We start from the raw sequence: 6,410 nt of genomic DNA, 5'->3' as shown, positions 1-6,410 counted from the left end.
TTGTAATCCCAGCATTTGGGAGGCTGAGACAGAAGGATCGCGGTTCGCGGCCAGCCTCAGCTACTTAGTGAGGGAGGCCCTTTGCAACTTAATGAGACCCTGTTTCAAAATAAAAAATAAAAACTAGGACTGGGAGTGTAGCTTAAAGGTAGAATGCCCCTGGCTTCCATCCCCAGTACCGCAAATAAGTAAATAAATAAATATCTCTAACCAAAACCTAGTTTACTGGCTCTTCTGGGGAAAAAATTGGACAATCTGGGTCTGTTTCCCTACATGGTGTGGCCAGCATATCCGAGGGCCGCTTGCTCTCTAGTGTGCCCCAGTCCTCACCACTCCCTAGTGTCTTCCTTAAGGCACTTACGTCAAGTTACTGCTTGTGTCACAACGCCCAGCCAGTGCCGTCAGCTCTGTTACCTGCTCAGGCTCTCCGGGAGAGCCGAGTAGGCTCGCCTTTGTGCAGGACGTTCATGTGAGCCAAGTGGCCTTCAGAGCTGGCATTCGATTTCCTGGGCCCAAATCTTTAAACAGGAATCTGTGACAGGAACCTGGAGGCCTCTCTTGGCAGCCTGCCCGGCTCTCATTATGACATCCAGCCTGTGACTGATACTGTGTGTGTCACGGAGACCTTGACCGTTAATCTCTGGGTCGGATCTATGGAAACCAAGCGGGACAGATTGCTTCCCCTTCCATTTTGGCTGTGAGCTGGAAGCAGACTCTCCTGGCCTCTCTGAGAACTAGAGGTTTGGGAGCCATGCAGAGAAGGGTGCACACAAACCGCCTTCAGGATTTGGAAAGATTACAGGTCTGTGGTTTCTGGCCGTCTCCACGCTTTGTTCTCTTCCCCCATCAAATCGGCATGCGTGCCAGAGGATAATAGATCCCAGAGCTCCCTCTGCGTGCCAAGCTGCTCTGGGTAGACCGCACCACTTCCGCTTTTGTCTGGAAATCCAGCCGAGGTTCCAGCTGGGGCCAGGTTGGCTCCCTCTGCCGCATAATCAAGGGGATCAGGGAGGGCAGCAGCAGGGGCCAAAGGCAGCCAGCTCGGGCTTCAGCGTCTCCCCAAAGCCTCCCTCAGCGGCAGACAGGGGTCCAAAGTGTCCAAACCCGCTGGGCGTGGTGGCGCACACCTGTAATCCCAGTACCTGGGAGGCTGAGACAGGAGGATCACGGGTTTGAGGCCAGGCTCAGCAACTTAGACTCTCAGCAATCTAACAAGACTCTCTTTCAAAACAAAAAAATAAAAAGGACTGTGGATGTAGCTTGGAGGTAGAATTTGAAAGGACAAAGTTTGACCACACCAGAGACCACCTTGTAGCCAAGAGATTTATTGGAGGGGCTGGTATGAAAGGAAGAAACAAAGAAAGAGAACAAAAGAGAGAGAAAGAGGGGGAGAGAGAGAAAGAATAAAGAAAGAGAGGGAGCGCGTGCTGGGATCAGGGTTATATAGGGGCTTGGGGTTACGGATTGGGGGCTCATAGGCTAGGAGAAATGCCCTTTGAACTAACTGGCTAGAGTCCCGTGGGGTCAGGTAATTGGCTCAGGATCAGCGGGGAATGTCCCTTTCACTGATTGGCCAAGGGCACAGGAGGGGGCAGGTCTCCCAGGTAAGTGACCAGGTGCCGTCAGAGGGGGATGGTAGTTTAACGGGTCAGACCAGGGCCTTTCAGGAAACTTAGTTCATGGGGACAGGTTTCTGAAGTAAGAACTTAATTCATCTAACAGAATTGCCCCTGGGTCCAATCCTCAATACCACACACGTACAGAATGGCCTATACCACCACACTTAAATATATAGTGTCCGGTCTACTTGCTTCAAAGCAATAAAAGTGGGTGCCTCCAAAGGGTTGGGTTACAGGCCTCTCAGAATTAAGGCCCCTCTGCCTGAAGCAAGGAAAGCCGCTAGTCTGCGCTAAGGAGTCCAAGGGGTCTGTGCAGATCCCTGCGGGAGAAGCCTCGGCCATACTTCCTCCCTTCATGCTGAAGGAAGGGGTTTCTTCCTGTTTTCTGCACTTCCTCCCTGCTCCCTGCCTCGGTGGCTGCTGTGCTGAGTCCCGGCATGAGCCCTGCATGAGCCCCCGCAAGGCCTCGCAGGCATGAGCCCCGCATGAGCCCCCGCAAGCAGGCCTTCCTCGTTCATCCCCCTCCTCCCCACTGCAGTCACCGGTTCCCTCACCCCGCGCGCCCTCCACTTACTACACCATTCCCCGACTTCCACAGTCGTTTCCCGGGCGCCTCCTAGATTCCAGGCAGTGAGGCTCCAGAGAGGAACGACCTAAGGAGCCCTGGACCGGGGGGGGGACCTCAGCCTCCCCCCTCCAGGGCCTGCGCCTGCATTTGGGCCAAAGACTGGCCCCACCTTAGTGAGAAGATGGAAGCCATCTGGCCCAGCACCCTCACTCTCCTTCTCTGGACTCAACCGCTTCTTGATTCTTCAGCCATATCTCAAATAATTAGTATCAACCTTTAGTTAGCATCTTCCCGGGAGCTTGTTAAAATACAGACTCCTAGACCCCATCTCTGGCTTGCTGTGCTGGCAGGAACTGTATTTTTAGCCAGTGCCAGATGACTCTGATCGAGGTGGTCTTTCTTCTTCTTTTCTTTTTTACATGGTACTGGAGATTGAACCTCTGGGCTACGCTCCTATTCCTTCTTTTAATTTTTTCTTTTAAACAGGGTCTAAGTTGCTGAGAGTCTAAGTTGCTGAGGCTGTCCTCAAAATGCAAATCCTCCTGTCTCAGCCTCCTGAGTACTGTGGGATTACAGGCGTGCGTCACCACACCCGGCTTGGAGGTCATCTTTACAGCACACTTGAGAGGCTCCAAAGAAGGATCCCGTCTATCTGCACGGCCCCCTCCTGCCATAGGAAGCAGATGCCACGGGAAGAAACTCAAGTCCTGGCTTCCCACAGTTCCCAGAGACACGTGCCACCACCCGTGATCCTCTTGACACACACATTTACCACGAAGTCGGGGAAATCAAATCCCCCAAAGCACTAGTGCCATCCTTTCCTTTTAAAATATTGCTTTTTCTAAGAGAAGGGGTCTTGTTATGTTGTCCAAGTTGTGATTCTCCTGCCTCAGGCTCCTGAAAAGCTGAGACTATAGGTATGTACCACTATTCCAGGTATCCCATTTTAAACTTTTATGGGGTAGTAGGGGTTGAACCCAGGGGTACTCTATCCCTGAGCTACACCACCAACTTAATTTTTTTTTTATTTTGGCAACAGGGTCTCATTAAGTTACTGAGCTGGATTTGAACCTGTGATCCTCTTGTTTCAGTCTCCCAAGTACTGTGATTACATGCATGCACCACTATACCTGGCTCTTAAAAAAAGAAAGAAAGAAAGAAAAGGATTCTAAACATATACAAAGAAAGATAATAACTACCCTGCAACCATCATCCAACCCAACGGCCAGCACCCGCGGCCCGTCCTGCCTTTCCACACCCCACCAGCCCCTACCCGCCAATACCATATTATGGTATTTTTCTAACTCTACTGTTTTTGATGCAAACCCAAGACATTATACCATTTCATCCATGGATATTTCAGTATGAATTTCTAAAAGATAAGACCCTGCAATATAACTTATCCTCTAAATCTGCAAATTTCTCCTGCAAATTGAGACCCCGAGGCCCCTGCTAAGACTCCTGCTTTCTTTGGGGAGACCCCTGCACTGTGGCAGTGTGTTCTGTGGGAAGGCAGGCAATGTCTGCAGCCACTGCTCAACATCTGGATCCCGTAGCTTGTCAGGCATTGTACAATGGCCGGCCGGCCTGCTTGCTTCTTTCTTTCTTTCTTTCTCTTTATTTACTTTTTTGGCGGTCCTGGAGATGGAACCCAGGGGCTTTCTACCTCCAAGCTATACCCCAGACCTATTTCATACTTTATTTAGAAACAGGGTCTCACTAAGTTGCTGAGGGCCTCACTAAGTAGCCGAGATTAGCTTCAAACCTGTGCGAACCTCCTGTCTCAGCCTCCCAAGCGCTGGGATTACAAGCGTGTGCCACCACGCCCGGCTTATTCTTTATTTTGAAGCAGGGTCTCAGTGAGTTGCCAAGGGCCTCGCTAAGTAGCTGAGGCTGTCCTGGAACCATGATCCTCCCATCTCAGCCTCCCAAATGCTGGGATTACAAGCGTGCGCTACCACACCCAGCTCCCTTCCTTCTTTATTTATCTAGAACACTTTGTCAAAGATAGAATTTCCCTCATCTACCCAGTAGTATGTGTTACAGTGAAAACTGTTCTGGGGGCCCCGATTAGCCTCTCAAACTGCAACAATGAGATGTAGCCACGGGTTCTTGTTCTGAGCTATTTGTAGAAAAGAATAGCCTGAACTCTGTAAGCTTAAGCGATTTTATTATTACAAAGATGGAAAGAGGCCGGGTGTGGTGGCGCATGCTTGTCATCCCCGCGCTTGGGAGGCTGAGACAGGAGGATCGCACGGGTTCGAAGCCAGCCTCAGCTACTTAGTGAGGCTCTCAGCAACTTAGTGAGACCCTGTTTCCAAATAAAATATATATTAATAAAAAAGGTCTGGGAGTATAGCCCAGAGGTAGAAAGCCTCTGGGTTCCACCCCGAGTACCACCAAAAAAAAAAAAAAAGAAACTAAGTCACTGAAGCTGTTGGATACAGAACAGTTTTATAGATATATAGATACATGGTCCTTCATCTTGCTCTACCAATTAATTTTTCTGACCTAGATGTAAGTAGGCCCACTAACTCCATGCAGGCCCTTTTTTTTATGATTATAGGGTTATGATTATGGGGATTTCTAGCATGGCCAAAGGCCAAAAGAACCTTTCTCTTGTCTCACTGCAGGTGTAAGCCTAAGGTTCTGTGTTAGGACCAGAATGATTAACAAGGTCAGGGGTCACGTGGCATCTGCTCCCCTTTGACGGAGGTCTGCACCCTCCTCCACACTCTGCACCCTCTTCCCGCACTCTTGGGAAATTCTTAGCTTTTCTGCTAGATGTCATGTATGATGTAAACTTGTTTTTAGAATATGAAGCCCCTCGGTCCCAACTCTTCTATCTACTTGCTAATTACTTTTTGTGAGAGGACTCTGCATTGTAACAGCTGCCTGAGTGCCTGGCAGTCACCAGGCCCTGACTTTTTTTACATTTTGAAACCCATTTTTGATACATTGCTACCAAAGTCACTTTTCAAATTCAGTTTCCAATACATTAAGACCAAAGTCATTTTCCAATACCGCACATTAATACCAAAGCTATTTTCAAATACATTTTGAAGCCATTTTCCAATACTGGTACAGTATGGTTTGTATCAGAAAAGAACAGTAGATGCTAGATTCTTTCCCTTTATTGATCTGCTCTCAAAATATAGAGCTCGGAAGTTCCCTACCATCTTCAGAACGTGGATAATTGTTTTAAATATCCTTACCATTTAAGTGTTAAATGTGTTGTAATCCCCTAGAGTTAACTTTGTAAATGGGAACCTTTTCAAGCTGTATTCTGAGCAAGATTTTTTAATTTTAATTTTTTTTTATTAGGTGATTGAACCCAGGAGCATTCTACCTCCAAGCTATACCCTGAATCTTTTGTCTTGTTTGTTTGTTTGTTTGTTTTACAAAAGGTTCTGCCTAGATTGCTGACAGTTTCAGTACATTACTGAGGCTGGCCTCGAACCTACAGTCCTGTCTAAACTTCCCAAGCGCTGGGACTATAGGTGTCTGAGCAGTCTTTGATCATGGTGGTCTGTAAGGCTGCCAGTCCCTGGCCTGCCCTGGCTCACAATCTATTCTCCATACCCTCCCTTTCAACAGACTAAGGCCATGTGCTACCAAGATCTTCAATTTACAATTTTCCTCATGTGTAAAATGGGGATGGTAATAGTGCCTATCTCAGAGCTTTCAGATTAAGTGTGTGTGTGTGTGTGTGTGTGTGTGTGTGTGTGTGTGTGTTCACACATGCATGAACATGGTACCAGGGATTGAGGCCAGAGGCATTCTACCTCCAAGCTAGATCCCAGCCCTATTTTATTTTTATTTTTGAAACAAAGTCTTGCTAGGTTGATGAGAGTCTCGCTAGTTGCTGAGGCTGCCCTCAAACCTGTGATCCTCCTGTCTTAGCCTTCCAAGTACTAAGATTAAAAGCATGCATCACCATCTCTGGCTAAATGAGTTTTATAATTGTAATAAACTTGTAACAGTGTCCAACACAAAATAAATACTATATAAGTACAGTTCTCCCTCAGTGTCCATGAGGAACTGATTCCATGACCCCTCAAAGGATACCAAAATCAATGGATACTCAAGTCCCTTAAATAAAGTAGTGTAGTATTTGCATATAGCCTGGGCACATCCTTCTGTATATATTAGTGGTCTCTGGATTATTTATAATACCTACTGCGACACATGCGCTATGGAAACAGTTGTTAAACTGTGTTGTT

This window comes from Muscardinus avellanarius, assembly GCF_963383645.1.
Source record: "Muscardinus avellanarius genome assembly, chromosome: 4".
Classification (NCBI taxonomy): domain Eukaryota; kingdom Metazoa; phylum Chordata; class Mammalia; order Rodentia; family Gliridae; genus Muscardinus; species Muscardinus avellanarius.
This window is presented reverse-complemented; position numbering follows the sequence as displayed.